This window comes from Beta vulgaris, chromosome 4, assembly GCF_026745355.1.
Source record: "Beta vulgaris subsp. vulgaris cultivar EL10 chromosome 4, EL10.2, whole genome shotgun sequence".
Taxonomy (NCBI): Eukaryota; Viridiplantae; Streptophyta; class Magnoliopsida; order Caryophyllales; family Amaranthaceae; genus Beta; species Beta vulgaris.
Genome location: NC_079205.1, coordinates 24,534,807 through 24,547,425, shown reverse-complemented (window position 1 = coordinate 24,547,425; position 12,619 = coordinate 24,534,807). Strand labels below are relative to the sequence as shown.

The following is a 12,619-nucleotide window of genomic DNA, read 5'->3' as shown; positions in this document are numbered from 1 at the left end:
ATTTGTTGCACAAAAAACAACCCCCAGAAGCTGTTGTAAGAATATTTTACTAGCTAAGATTTAATACTTTTAGATCCAATATTATTGTATAACACCATATCTAACCTTTGTTTATATTTGTGTGTTTCAGGCATCTCGTGAGAAAAGTAGCGCGAATGCAAAAGCTAGGAAATATCACCATCTGGGTTCTCAGTCGTATGGTCAGGCGAGAGAATCGTGGATGTATAGCCATTACCCCCCGATTGCGTCGACCACGACATCGGGCACTAGCTCTACGACGACAGTTGCACAGCTGGCAACCAGATAGAGTGCTCGATTGGTGGTGTTCCATGCATGGGGTTGATGCAAAGGGACAGAGAGTCTCCTGATCCCGGAACAAAACAGATAGCTAATGCCATTGTAAGTACATATTATAAGTTTTTGATAAGGTATACATAATAATATAACTTGTGCGCTCACGAGTATTTCTCTCTTATCCTTATGCAGATTGGCTTGAAGGAAAAGGAGGCAACTGGTGAGTTCATTCCTAGAGGACAAGTTGTGCCTTACACGAGACTCTAGGACGGGACCAATATGGACGTGTGAGGGGCGTAGGAGGTGTCCGCCTCGGGGTGAGAAAGGTGTATGGTGATCAATACACCTCTACTCAAAATCCAGTGCCTCCAGTGTCAATTCAGCAGCTTCCATAGATGTGGAGGCTATGAAAGCCCAAATTCGGGAGGAGCTCAGAGCGGAGATGACTCAGAATTTCAACGCCATTTTGGCGCAGATGGGCTTACCGACTTTTGGTGCTTTCTCGCAGGGCAGTGTTCCTATGCAGCCTGTTCCTACGCAGCCTCATCTAGATCCGGAGTTCACGGTAAGCATTTAATATCACAACTATTGTTTTAATGCATAGTTTTACTATATATATGTTGTTTCATAGACTAACTATGAATAGAGTTTTTTTTTAAAGGAAGAGACACCATGTGAGCTATTAGCTCAAGGAGATGGTCATGGCAGTTTCATTTTCGTGCTTATGGTCTGCACAGCCCCCTAGGACCGGGTACGATTGCACAACCAGCCAGTCGCTGATATTCACTATGTGGTCAGCGTTTCAGACATTGTGCCGGTTTCAAGATTTACCTCTTCCGCTGCCGAATGCAGAAGTTGGTTACAGTCATGACTGATGCCCTTGGCAGTTATTTCTATGGCCGCGTGCATTGGTGCGGTTATCAGATCAGGTACAATGATTAACATAAGTTATATACATAGTTTTCTTTTATAGTTCCTATATATGATTGTCAGTAATATCTTTTAATTTAACTAATTACTAGGGTTCGGGGAAGGCCGACAGGAAGGGAAAGAAGGTAGCTTCACCTCAGGAGGCCGACGTGCCCAAGTGGAGAAAGTAAATGTTTCTACGGCAAAGTCTCCACTCATTACGGATATTGAGGTGGTGCAAGGCCTTACTCAACCGTGCTTTGGCTACATGAGTGCACTAGCGATGTAGACGATGAAGCAATGATTGAGATTAAGTTGTCGCACCACCAATTCCACTACTTTGAGGATTCATCGACCTTCATTTCTAAGGTTGATATTAAAGAATTCTTACTTGAGGAAGAGTTGAATGTTTCCATGATACAAACATTCATGAGGTAATACTTCATTAGTATTTAAATTAATAAATATACATATATGCCTTAATTAAGTAGTATTCAATCCAACTAATAACTTCCATAATAAGTAAGTTTTATTTTAATCAATATGATTTCTCAGGCTATTATACAATGATTTCGGCCATCTAGTGAGCCAATGTTTGGTTGGTTATGTCCAAGCTTAGTACGAGATGACAGTTGCGTACAAAACCAAAAGGAGGTGAAAGCATATCTCAAGGATTCTTTGAAGCATGTTCTCGTCTTGGATATAAGATCATTCTTCTTCCTTACATTGAATCGTATGCTTCTTAAACTCACTTTTTACTTTAATTAAATTGACCTATTAGTTGTTCTACGATAATAATAACATTTTTATTGTTGTAGGAACCATTGGACACCGATTGCAATATGTTTGCCACGTAACGAAGTCTACCACTTTGATTCTTTGCGTAAAGAAACACTGCGGTCCTTACTAGTCAAATCATTGTTAAATAGGTAACCTAATCGAAACTCAATATATGCACACTTATTAATATTAAATGTACATCTAATCTTATAATAATGTATTGATGTAGTGTGATGAAGGGGGTTATTGCATCTGGACTTCGACAACCAAAACCTCATGTTTGGCATTTAGTCGAGGTAACATGAGTAATTTTTTGCATCCTTTCATAGAAACACATAATACACATCTAACATGTCATTTATTGCATCCTTTGGTGAATTTTAGTGTCCGGTACAAGTAGGTGGACGGGTGTGTGGGTATTACGTCATGAGGTTCATGCTCGATATCGTAAACCGTTGCAAACATGTTGGTGATCTTCAAAATGTATGTAACTTATAGGTTTCCAATTGTTGTTTGTTGCATTTCGGGAACAAAAAGGCCATTTCCGACCTATTTTGGCCTTTTCGCTCCAAAAATGTAGTTATGAAGTGATTTAACCCCAAATTCTCTTTGAACATGATTATATGAGGCATAATATAACTAGTATGTATATTCTTAGGCTTGCATTTGTTGTTTGTTGCATTTCGGGAACGAAAAGGCCATTTCCGGCCTATTTTGGCCTTTTCGCTCCCAAAATGTACTTATCAAGTGATTTAACCCCAAATTCTCTTTGAACATGATTATATGAGGCATAATATAACTAGTATGTAGATTCTTAGACTTGCATATGTTGTTGGTTGCATTTCGGGAACGAAAAGGCCATTTCCGGCCTATTTGGCCTATTTTGGCCTTTTCGCTCCCAAAATGTACTTATCAAGTGATTTAACCCCAAATTCTCTTTGAACATGATTATATGAGGCATAATATAACTAGTATGTAGATTCTTAGGCTTGCATTTGTTGTTGGTTGCATTTCGGGAATGAAAAGGCCATTTCCGACCTATTTTGGCCTTTTCGCTCCAAAATGTACTTATCAAGTCATTTAACCCCAAATTTTCTTTGAACATGATTATATGAGATATATTATAACAAGTGTGTATACTTTTAGGCTTGCATTTGATTTTGATTGCATTTCGGGAAGGTATATGTCATTTTTAGAAGTACTAACTACGGTAAAATGATTGTATTCTTATATATGTGTTTATTCCTTGGTTGTTTTGCAAGGTTTATGCAAATTCCACACCACGTTTGAGGAACTTCACGAAAGAAGAAATAGATGAAGTTCGGGATAAGTTGGCGTCCCACATTACCAATGATTGCATAAGATGACATTTTAGCTCGAATGTATTTCGATCAATTCTATGTACACTTTTTACATTATAAATATATTTGAAGTTAATTATTACCTTTCTGTACTTGTCAATATATTATCGTATTGCAATTTGCATTTTTTTTTGTCCAAGGGAGGTTTTGGGTGGGGGTGGGTGGTGGGGATGGGGGTGGGGTGGTGGGGGCTGCTGGGTGTGCTGTGGATGGGGGTGCAGGGGTGTGGCAGGGGTGGGCAGGGGGGTGGGCTGGGGTGGGCATAGGTTGTGGTGGGGGGTGGGGGCTGGGAGGGGGCAGTGGGGGTGGGTGCTGGGAGGGTTGTTGTGTGCAGGAGCAGGGCAGGGAGGGGAGGGGAGGGGAGGGCTGCTGTGTGCAGGCTGCAGGCTGCAGGGGTAATTAAATTCAAAAAGAAAAAAAAAATTAGGAAAAGGGCTGTGCTAGTTTACAAAAAGTGCATCCCTTCTTCTTAGAAGGGCTGCGCTTTTTTATCTAGCGGAACCCTTCTAAGAAGAAGGGTTGTGCTTTTTGTAAACTAGCACAGCCCTTCTTCTTAGAAGGGTTGCGCTTTTTCAACAAGCGCAGCCCTTCTAAGAAGGAGGGCTCCTGAAGGTTGCAGCCCTTCAATCTTAGAAGGGCTGCGCTTGTTTAAAAAAGCGCAGCCCTTCAGGCTTAGAAGGGCTGCGCTTGTTGAGAAAAGCGCAGCCCTTCAAGCTTAAAAGGGCTGCGCTTTTTACTAAAAAGCGCAGCTCTTCGTTGTGAAGGGCTGCGCTTTACAAGCGCAACCCTACTTGAAAAGTGAAGGGCTGCTATTGAAAGGGCTGCTGTCAAAAATCGCAGCCCTACAGACCATTTTCAGCGCAGCCCTTCTTCATTTTTCCACTAGTGCTTAAAGTTATATTATTACATAACCTATAACCATACGAAAGCATATTAATATTAATTGAGTTCATAGTTATTAACTAATTAGTCGTCCATTAATAATTTAATTAAGTTTAAAGCTATAATCGATCCATTGACATTATTATAATATTATTTAATCATTTAAAAACTAATAAGTCAAGTAACTATTGATTAGAAGTGAACTTAAGGATTAGTGAAGTACTCATAACTTAAACTCAAATTATAAACAACAAGCCTAACGAATTAGTTTTAATTAGTTTTAGGTAACTCAACGACTTAGTCATTAGGAATTATAGCCCAAACATAGTTTTAGTAAATAAGTTAGGTGCTTTAATAAAACTAACTAAATTAGTCCATGAATAACCATAAATAGTCCATAGAGTAAGTTCAAGCTATCTTTTAGTCCAACACATGATAAAATTCAAATTTATAAACACTTGAGTTTAGTCCAAAGGTATTCTCCTAGGCCTAAAATAAATAACTAACTAAAGAATTAAACTTGGGCTTGAATTATAAACTAAGGAAATCAGAAATTAAAAAGAGAAAAGCATCACCTCTGCTACTAGGAGCAGGGAGGACGAAATTGTGGCAGGGGATTGGATGCCGGCTCCGGTGAACGGCGGCGAGCAGCAGCGACGATCCCCGGCGGTGTGGCGCGCGCGTCGTCGGTGATGAGCATGGTACTTTAGCACGCGAAGAAGAAGAGGAGCGAGAGAGTGCGAGGAGGAGAGAGAACGAATGTGTGCCAGTGCGGCGGATGGCCGGTGAGGCCAGGGGAAGGTGCGACAGAGCATGGCGCAGGTCTGGCGTCGCACGAGGTGGTCGACAGGGGTATGTCGTGGGGGGCCAAAACAGAGGAGAGAGAGGGAAAATATGGGTTTTTCTTTTGGGTTTCTTTTAGTCACAATTTCCGAAAATTATTGACTGAAAATTCTGATTAGTAAGAGAAGAGAGGATGAGGATTGTTGTTGATGGTGTTCTTGGTGATAAATCTCCATGGCTATTTATAATGAAATTGGGAGCCTAAAATTAGTGGTTGGGAGGGAAAATTGGAGTAAGTAATCTGAATTTTTAGCTTGAAGAAGCTAAGGAGTGGGATTGCTAGCAGAATTTTTGACTGAAGAAGAAGAAGGGAGTGTGATGGCATGTGTGCCAAATGACCATGGAAGGGTGAGGAAGAAGGCACCATTAATGAAGTGTTGACCATGGCTTTCTTTTCTCTTTTCCCCTTTTTGTTTCCCAAACCAAAAATCAAAAAATTTTCCACACTATCACTTTAAATGTGGCTTAGTAAAATTTTGGTGCAATGCTGACATTTTGTACTTTAGTGAATTAACAACTATATTAGCCTTCTTGTTTAACTCATGAAATCATAAATTATAAATTATCGTCATAATTTAAGTTGGTAAACTTTTATGTTGAAATTCTATAATCATTTTATCATACGTTGCTTAGTGGAACGAATAAAATAAAATATGTTCTAACTACATTATTATGTTAATTATTCACTTAAATACGTTTAAGATTTTTAGGATATTACACTATCTTTCCTATTGTTATGAACAAAACATTTACAACCAATTGTTCTAAAATGAATGATATTTGGTTTCTTTCCAAAGTAAAGTTCATAAGGTGTTTTATTAATGTTAGGTCTCATCATGGCACGATTTATTATGTGACAAGCAGTATTAACAGTTTCGGCCCAAAAGTTCCTTGGAAATTGACTAGCAATTAATATGGTCCTAGCCATTTCTCCAAAGTTCTATTTTTCCTTTCTACAACCCATTTTGTTGTGGTGTCTAGGGGCAGAAAAATTATGATCTAGGCCATTTCTCTCTTAAGTCATCAAATTTATAATTTTCAAATTCTTTCCATGATCGATTAAAATGCATCAATTTATGACCACTCAAATGTTGAACTCTTTTAGCAAAGACAAGGAACTCATCATAAGTCTCATCTTTACTAGAGAGAAAAAAACCAAGTATACCTAGAGTAATCATCAAAAATAACTAACACATACCTCTTTCCACTTCTACTTTGAATTCTCATAGGGCCACACAAGTCCATATGAATTAATTCTAATGGTTTTGTGGTGCTCACTACAGTTTTAGATTTGAAAAAGGATCTAACATGCTTTCCTCGGGCATATGTATCACAACCTTAATCAATATGAAATTTTATAGATGGTAATCCCAAGACAAGATCTTTTGATCGAAGTTTGTCAAGTAATGAAAAGCTAGCATGTCCTAGGCGCTTATGTCAAAGGAGTGAATCATCTTCAATTACACTAAGACACGTCTGATTGATTTTAGGAACAAGATCAAGATCCACAATTTATGTGTTCCCTTTCCTTGTTCCTTCCAAAATTACCTTCTTAGTTTTAATGTTAATGATCAAGCATTTTTCATTATTAAATTTGACAATATTTCCCTTGTCACAGAATTGGGAAATACTTAATAGATTATGTTTTAGACCTTCAACTATAGATACATTTTCAATGGAATGTGATGGTGACTTACCAACCTTACCCATGGCAACTATGTTACCTTTCTCATTGTCACCAAACGTCACATTTCCACCTTCATAGTTTGAGAGTGAGAAAAACTTAGATTTGTCTCCTGTCATATGCTTAGAACAACCACTATCAAGATACCAAGTGTTGTTCCCCCTCACTCCAACCTGCAAAAATCAACTAGTTGTTAGTTGTAGGAACCTCTTATTTCGTGGGTTCCTGTTCTTGACTAGGACTTGATTTGACAACCCATTTCATGTTACTCATCTTCACATTTTTACCAATCATTTTAGTTTTTAGTTGACATTGATTTATCTAATGACCTACCTTTCCATAGTACATACAAAATTTATCACTATGTAGGTCAACATATTTCTTGCTCTTGTTCCTTTTCTTATAGTTTTCAAAACCAAGACCTTCTTTTCTTTTAGTATGTGGTCTCTCAATCCATTTAGGAACAACCATCGTTTTGCCTCTGTTCCTTGCAACAACCAGTTCCTTCTTAAGATTACAGATTTGTTCCTTTAAAACAATTTTCTCTTTATTCAAATTTTCGATCTCAGATATGTATCCTTTCAAAGCGGTTGATCTAATGTCAAAGGAACTTAGAACAGGGACAAATTCCTTTAAGTGTGAAAGTTCTAAATTAATCAGATAATTATCATTCTTCACACTCTCATAAGATTCCTTGATTTTCAAGATTTTATCAAACAAATCAGAGAACCTAGTTTCAACCTCCGATCTCATTTTCTTAAGCCATTCTATATGTTCTTTGCAAACTTTAAGAGCTTGTTCATTTTGTTCACGTTTTTCACGTTCATCTCTACATTCAAGAATTGCATCATAAAGAAGATCATAAATTTCAGGCCTAGTTTTGCATCTAAGTCTGATTCAAGTCCATGTTGGCTTACCTCAACATTTTCTTCATCTTCTTTTTCATCAATGTTTGCCATGAGACAAAGATTTGCAGTTTCTTCAGTTTGTTGTTCTTCTTCCTCTTTCGTCTCTGAATCTCCCCAAGCAGCTATCATTGCCTTTCGAACGTTCGCCTTAGAGAAAGGTGCTTTAGTTTCCTTGTTCCTTTCAGCGAAGCGTTCCTTGTTCCTTTCTTTGGTTTTATCATTTTCCCAAAGTGGACATTCCTTGATGAAGTGATCTGTACTACCACATTTATGACAAGCAGCTTTGTTAGAAAACTTTTTAGTTTTACCTTTGAAGTTCGTTCTTCATGTTCCTATACATCTTTCGAAATTTTCGGACCATGGGAGTTGCTTCCTCTTCTTCTAAGTCAGAGTCATCTTCATCATCTGCTTTGAGGGAAATAGATTTTGATTTGGAGCTTTCACCATACTCAGTCTCAAGGTGAAGCTCATTAGTCATAAGTGACCCCCGCAGCTATTCCAAGTTGAACTTAGTGAAGTCTTTTGTTTCTTGTAAAGCAGTGACCTTAGCCATCCATCTGTCCTTAGGAAGACTCCTAAGAACTTTTCAAACATGTTCCTTTTGATGAAATAAACTTTCCACGAGAAGCTAACTCATTAATAATGTTAGTAAAACGAGTAAACATCTTTTGTATGCTTTCCTTAGTCTTCATGGAGAACAGTTCATATTGATTCATTAGTAAAACAATTTTAAATCGCTTGACTTCATGAGTTACTTCTATTAAATCCCATATTTGCTTTGTGGATTTGCATCTCATGATCCTATTGTGTTCATGGGGTCCATAGTCCACAATGCAACAATTTAACAGCCATGGCATTTACTTTCATTTTTTCGAATCGGCTTTATCATATTCAGAGAAGGGTTTTAGAATTACCTCATTTTTGTCATTAGTAGTTGTGACCTCGAAATCACCAACTTCAATGACTCTCCATACCTGGTAGTTTTCAGCCTTGATGAATATCTCCATTCGGTTCTTCCAGTAGGAATAACTTCCCATTAAACATGGGAGGCCTTTGCGTGGAGTAACCTTCCTCAGGTTTCTCGGTGGTATTCATTGTTCCTTGGACCGTTTTCTCAATAGGGTTTTCCTATCTTTTGTGAGTTCTAGCTCTGATACCAATTGTTATTTACTAGGAACAATAAAGAGGGGGGTAATTGTATGTGTAGAAATAAACGTAACTTTTTGCGGAAGTTTAAACTTAAAAAAATAAACAAGCGAAAGGAACACAAGGGATTTTTACGAGGAAAAACTTCTTGGCGCAACAAGAAGAAACAACCTCGACCACTAGGGATTTTAAACTAACTCTTTCACTAATTAGGCCAAACAACTTTGTTACAACCTAATTCTACTCAGAGCCACACCTTAAGTTCCTAAACTCAAGTTCCTGAACAACTGTTCCCTTAACAGTTGTTCCTCTCAAGTTCACTTGAAGTGTTCTCACTTTAACTTGCTTTACTCAAAGCTTCTCTCTTACAGAACTTCACTCAAAGTCCCCTTACCCCAAAAACCAACATACAATTGATCAAATAAACTTAGTGGATTCATAGTAAGAAGGCAAAGAACAAATGGCTTTTATGAGAGAATGAAGGCACTGACACTTTACTTAGTTAAACTCACTAAATCACTTAGTCAGACACACTTAATGGAACTTCATTAGACATTAGTATTTATAGTGGTATTAACTTAGAACGTGGGATTAAAACATGTATTGGTGGTTTGAACCATTATTCCATGATGTTCCTTATCAGAGGAACACGTTCCTCAATCATCCCATGATCTCCATGATCACTGTTAAACGTGGGCGAGAATTAAGTTACTGCTCCTTAATTTTAGCAACCACTTTAAGCATTAATTCGAAAATCTGATTTAATTAAAAATATTTTAATTAATAAAACCGAAATAAAATCTTTTTACTAAAAATATTATATATCTTTAAAATATTTCCATAAAAACCGAAAAGAATTTTTATTATCTTTGGAAAAATAAAATCTTTTCCTTAAAAAGATTTTTCTTAAAATCAGTTTTTTCCTTAAATAAAACGGTTGCCTAGATTCTAGGCATAATTTACTCAACTATCATAAATGTACCGTTGTAATGCTTCATCCTGAGTCTAGTTCCTTTTAATTGTTAGTTCCTTTAACTTATAAGTTCAGCGCCAGTTCGTCTGTTCCTTACAAAGGAACAAACGATCATTCTCATTCTAAATTGCCATAGTTCCTTACCATTCTTACTCGTTCCTTTACAATGAAACTAGAAACAAAAAACGTCACTTTAGTCTTCTTGCTCCAATGCTGCTCCAGTACCAAATATAGAAACATCTTCACTTAGTACGTCTTCAAAATCCAAACTTGATTTCTTCCTTGACTTAGTATTCTCTTTGTTCCTTTCATTGATACCTTGAAATTCACTCACTTAAACAACTTGTTAGTCCAATACTTAGTTTGCATCTTTGTTCCTTTGTCATCATCAAAACTATGGTTCAACAAAAAGATACCAGCAAACATCATATGTGTAACATGAAATCTAGCCCATCGGGGATGATACTCGAAATTAGGATTCAAATGAAGAGTACTCAAACATCTAGATAAATATTCCATGCCAATTACAAATAAGAAAGGGGATATAGGAACTCCCTATCTAGGCCCTTTTTTTAGTAGAAAAAGGTTTACAGGGATTTCCGTTGATCAATATGGAATAATAAACAATGGTCACACAAGTCATTCCATTTAACAAAGATAGCAAGGGATCCCAATTCACGTAAAAATGGTCATTCAATAGAATCATAAGCTTTTTTCTGATCTATTTTTATTGTGCATCAAGGGAAAATATTCTTTTTGGTATACCCCTTAATTAGATCAGCAGCCAACAGGAAGTTATCAGTAATATGTCTCTTAGGAATAAAGCCTGCTTGACCAGTGTCAATTACTTTCCTAATCACGTATATCATCCTATGAGTAAGAATCGTAGCTATAATTTTATACACAATAGTGCAGTAAGCTATAGGTCTAAAATCACTAGCATAAGTTGGATTAGGAATTTTAGGATCCAAAGTAATAGATGCAATATTAACTTGAGGACTGAGATGACTTGTATGGAAGAAGTCAATAATAGCGGCATAGATTTCAAGTTTGATGATATTCCACATAAGTTTGAAGAAAACAACATTGAATCCATCTAGCCTTGGGGCTTTGTCTCCATTAATGCTAAACATAGCTTGGTCAATCTCTTGCAAAGTGATAGGAGTGATAAGAGCTCTCCTAGCAGTTATGCTTAGAGTAGGCCCTTTATGATAATTGTAAGATCAACACCTTGAAGATTCTCATCATAGCTTCTTGTTAATCTGGTATAAAATAGCTTACATTCATCTTGAATATCAATGGATTTGTAAGTTTCGTCCCTGCAACTGTATATAAAATATCAATAGTGTTTCCAGCTTGTCGTAGCAAAGAAGACTTTTGAATTTGACTTTCTAAGTTTTCAACCACTGAATTATGGATTTCTGTCTAAGAACATTTTCTTCAATTGCAAGCCATTTCCTGACAGAACAAAGAGTTTGATGCTCTTGATTATGAAGACCCACATTGAATGATCAATATGAATTTGAGATTGAATATGCTTAAGTTATTCCCTAGCAATGCTGATGTGACCAGTGATAGAAGTAAACTCATTTACTTGAATATCTTTTAGAACAGCTTTGACATTCTTCAAGTTGAACCAGATGTCGAATAGAATCCTAGTCATTCTTCTCTCTCTCTCTCTCTCTCTCTCTCTCTCTCTCTCTCTGTTTCTCTCTCTCTCCAAGCAGTAGTAACTTTCTCATGAAAATCAGGATGATTAGTCAAGTGGTTAAAAAACCTGAAAGGTCCACCTCCACCTTGAGTGCTTTGATTTAAATAAATCATCAAAGGATTATGATCAGAAATACATTGAGTCTTGATCTCAACTATGGTATTAGTATGCTGAGCATACCATTTTGTTTGCAAATGCACCTGTCAATCCTACTAAAGATGTGATTGTTTCCTTGCCTTTTGTTGGACTAAGTGTAAAGAGCCCTAATTATTCTCACTTCAAGCAAATCAGTAGTGTCAAGCAAACATCTGAAGTTCTGTGTCTCAGCACTAGATACAGGATTTTCATTCAATTGATCTTCACAGAGTTAAAATCTCCCATAATCACCCATTCCTTGCTAACCACAATGTCCAGTTGATGAAGAGAGGTCCGTAATGATCTTCTCGTATCAATAGTATGGAGCCTATAGACAGTAGTGAAGTTATACCTGTTGCTAAGAGTCTTTATCAGTAACTAAACTCTAAATAAACTAATATGAAGAAGAAATAATCTCAACATGAACCATAGTTTATTTCCAAGCAAGTCAAATTTTGCCTTTGGGATGATGATGATAGGTATCACTCCAAGTCCAAAGCCTACCAAACTTCCTTTGCACTTGTCTTTATTAGTTAACTTCACTCTAGTATCAGTCAGTGCAAACATAGTGAACTTATTACTATCTATAAACGACTTTACCTCCTTTATTTTAAGAGGATCGTTGAGTCCCCTTACATTCCAAGTGCATATATAAATCATGACAAATATGGATTGTCACCTCCTGGTTCCTTGGGCCCTGTATCAACCTCTATATCTTCATTCTCTTCTTCATTCTCCTCAAGAGTAGATTCTGCATTCTCTTCTTCACATGGAACAATGATTCTTTTACCCCATTTTTTAATGGTAATCATTTTCCATTGGTGAACAATAGGCTACATAGGAGTGTTTACAACACTAGAAGGATTAGACTTTATGGGTGCATCATTTTGTTGTTCAGTAGTATCCCTTGGTGGCAACTCAGGAGCAATGATAGTAACAGGAGCTACATTTGGATCAGAAATTTGAGTAACCATAGGTATCCATTTCTGAATT

The 12,619-nt window shown here is 37.0% G+C and overlaps 1 long non-coding RNA gene across 1 annotated transcript; it reads left to right on the top strand.

Annotated features, from left to right (window-relative positions):
* Window positions 1-2,058: 2,058 nt before the first annotated feature.
* LOC130591235 (uncharacterized) lies at window positions 2,059-2,432 on the top strand. Its single transcript, XR_008968979.1, has 3 exons — window positions 2,059-2,132; window positions 2,213-2,279; window positions 2,368-2,432. It is a non-coding gene; the product is annotated as an uncharacterized LOC130591235 (long non-coding RNA).
* The last annotated feature ends 10,187 nt before the right edge of the window (window positions 2,433-12,619 follow it).